Below are 3,578 nucleotides of genomic sequence, written 5' to 3'. Positions count from 1 at the left end.
CCAGAGTGTTATGACGAAGCAATACAGGTGAAGGATTCAGTCAAGTAGGAATCTGCTATGCAAGATGAGATTGACTCGCTCATGTCAAATCAGACGTAGGACTTAGCTGAATTACCACTAGGTAAGAAAGCTCTTCATAACAAATGGATTTACAGGATCAAAGAAGAACATGATGGGAACAAGTGCTACAAGGCAAGATTGGTTGTCAAAGACTTTCAGCAAAAGGAAGGTATTGACTATAATGAAATTTTCTCCCTAGTCGTGAAATTAACTACAATCAGACTGGTGTTGAAAATTACAGCTGCTGAGAATTTACATCTTGAGCAATTAGATGTAAAAACAGCTTTCCTTCATGGTGATTTGGAGGAGAAGATTTATATGAAGCAACCAGAAGGCTTCATAAAGACAAGCAAAGAAAATCTAGTATGCCGTTTGAAGAAGAGCTTGTATGGATTAAAACAAGCTCCCAGGCAGTGGTACAAGAAGTTTGACAGCTTTATAGGCAGCAACTGTTTTACTAGATGCCAAGCAGATCATTGTTGCTATATCAAGAGGTTTGACAATAGCTTTATTATTTTATTGTTATACGTTAATGACATGCTCGTTGTAGGATCAGATCTTCAAGAGATTATAAATTTGAAGCAGAAATTGTCAAAGTAGTTCGCAATGAAAGATCTTGGCACTGCAAAGCAGATTCTTGGAATGAGGATCAAGAGAGACACGAAGTCTGGGACTTTGATGTTATCACAGGCTGAGTACATCAACAAAGTACTCTCCAGGTTCAATATGCAAGATGCTAAACCAATGGGTACACCTTTAGGTGTTCATTTCAGACTTTCCAAAGATCAGTCACCGAAGACAGAGGAAGAGCATGCCCACATAGCGAAGGTCCCGTACGTCTCAGCTATTGGAAGTCTGATGTATGTCATGGTTTGTACAAGACTAGATATTTCTCAAGCAGTGGGAGCTGTTAGCATGTACATGAATGATCCGGGCAAGGTACACTGGGAAGCAGTCAAATGGATCCTCAGATATCTACGGGGCACCACAGGTAAAGCACTTTGTTTCAAAGGTGGAGATACAATACTAACAGGCTATGTAGATGCTGATCTAGCAGGAAATGTTGATATCAGAAAGAGCACTACAGGGTATGTATATACTCTAGGAGGTACTGCAGTGAGTTGGGCTTCTCAATTGCAGAAGATAGTTGCTCTTTCCACAACTGAAACAGAATATGTCGCTGTTACAGAAGCCAGCGAGGAAATGGTGTGGCTTCAAAGCTTAGATGAATTAGACAAGAAACAAGAAAACAATGTTTTATACTGCGACAATCAAAGTGCTATTCATCTAGCGAAGAATCCGTCTTTCCATTCCAGAACGAAGCACATACAGATGCGGTATCATTTTATCCGGTCACTTCTGGAAGATGGAATTTTGAAGCTTGAAAAGATCAGTGGAGCCCAAAATCCGGCAGACATACTGACAAAGACGGTGACTACTGACAAACTGAAGCTGTGTTCAGCTTCAGTTGGTCTGCAATAGTATCAAGACCAGCGAAGAGCTGCTGCATAGATCGAGATGTGAAGACAGATTGAAATCAGTCTTCAAGTGGGAGATTGTTAGTCAAAGAAGGAGGGAGGACTTCTCTGATTGAGAGAAGCAAATGGCCAAAAATAAAAAGGAGCCGGCCACATGTTTTAAAGGAGCCGCTCACATTTTTCTTCTTTTTTTTTTGACTGTAACCACCGCCCAAAGAAACCAAGCCAGCATCTTTTGATAAAGCATCAAAAGAGGATAGGTGAGCGGATCTCAGAGCAAGAAAACAATTGTACGTGGGCCCCACCGCGGGCCCTATCACTAATAAAATATTGATGCATAGTGTTTTTCCAAACACTATAAATAGATCTCAAACTCTTAAGGAAAACTCATCCCAGAAACAACTCCTCTTATAGAAGAGCAAGAGAGAGAAAAGAGAGGCTTAGAGAAAAGTCTTTGTGAGAAAAAATTATAAGTAATTTTCAGAGTGGGATTGAGTTGTGAGAAAATTAAGACTGTTGTAAAATTTCTCTTCATAGTGAAAGATCTGCAGCAGCCCGTGGACGTAGACAATTTTGTGCCGAACCACGTAAATCTTGCGTGTCCCCCATTTTACGTATTTATTTCGCTTCCTCTTAAGTCTGGAAATAAGGGAATCTGAGTAATCTCCCAACACTAGTCTGTTTTGATTTTGGTTTTAGAATTGTTAGATTCCTAGTCTGTTTTGTTTTTAGGGTTTATATATATATATATATATAATATATATATATATATATAGAACGTTATAGAAGAGATTTGAAATAGAACGTTTTAGAAGAGATTTGAAGAGAGAAAAATAGGTTATTTTGAGCACTTTGAGAGGGAGATTTCTGAGAGGTGAGTTGAGATCTTTTGGTGAGAGTTATTTTGAGTGTTTGAGAGTTGTAACCCATTGTTTTTCTCCTCCATATAGTGAAAACTCCCCATACACTCCCCATAGACGTAGGCAATTTTCCAAACCACATAAATCTCTGTGTTTGTGGTTGGTTTGTGCCGTTCTTTTGTGAATTGCACTCGTTGGTTGTTCTTCTTCCTTGTTCGCCGACTCGTGTGGGTGTTTGGTTCATGAGCACGCTTCCGCCGACGCGCAACTAGACGTAGGTAATTTGCCGAACCACATAAATATATGTGTTGTGATTGGTTTGTACCATTCTTTTGTGAATTACACTCGTTGGTTGTTCTTTTCTCTTGTTCGCCGACTCGTGTGGGTGTTTGGTTCGCGATCACGCTTCCGCTGCCGCGCAATAGTGTCGGTAGATTCTCACACAAGTAGCTTTGCCTCACGAGGGTTTATATGATTATGCATGTGAAGCTTGCAATATTATCAGCATAACGTTGGTAAAATTAGCACTAGCAGCTGCCAACAGCAGACGGGGTTTAGTCTTTACTAAGGGGTTTGTATTAAGGGAGAGGAATGACCAACAGTTTGCTAAAATCTTCTCCTTATCAATAGTAGTACTCGGTGCACGGGCTGCATGCGTCATACATAAGGTGGGGGAAGTGGTATAATGAAATTCCATTGATTCTCGTTGTTAAACATTTATTCTGTATGCCACCAGGTTGAGGAATTTCTCAAGTCCTTGGTAAAATGTAAGAGAACTGCAGCAATCTAAGGAACGATCAATGATCTTCCGTTTATCTGCATAATCATTTATATCTAAATAAATATGAGTCAATTTTTCTTCTTTTTTGTTTAAAAAAAGGTCTAAGAAAAAAAATGGGAAAAGGTTTATTTGGGTCAGATTTTTGAAATTTTGGTCTTGAGAGATTTAACTACTACTCTTGGTCTTTTATCAAGTTGTACCCTCTTTCTTCTTCTGTTGTCCAATCCATATCTCTTAAATATGATGTCGGTCATGTAGATTCGAGGTGGAGAATTGTAGATTCGGCGAGTGTATGGAGTAGATTGCATTGGATAAGTTCAAAGGGCTTTTGGGTGCTGCGCGGTTGACCGCAGGTGGCTTGACGGTCGACCGCGATCGTGCACATAGCCTGGGGAACGT

This window comes from Asparagus officinalis, chromosome 3 (genome assembly GCF_001876935.1).
Source record: "Asparagus officinalis chromosome 3, Aspof.V1, whole genome shotgun sequence".
Lineage (NCBI taxonomy): Eukaryota > Viridiplantae > Streptophyta > Magnoliopsida > Asparagales > Asparagaceae > Asparagus > Asparagus officinalis.
Note: the sequence above shows the minus strand (reverse complement) of the source record.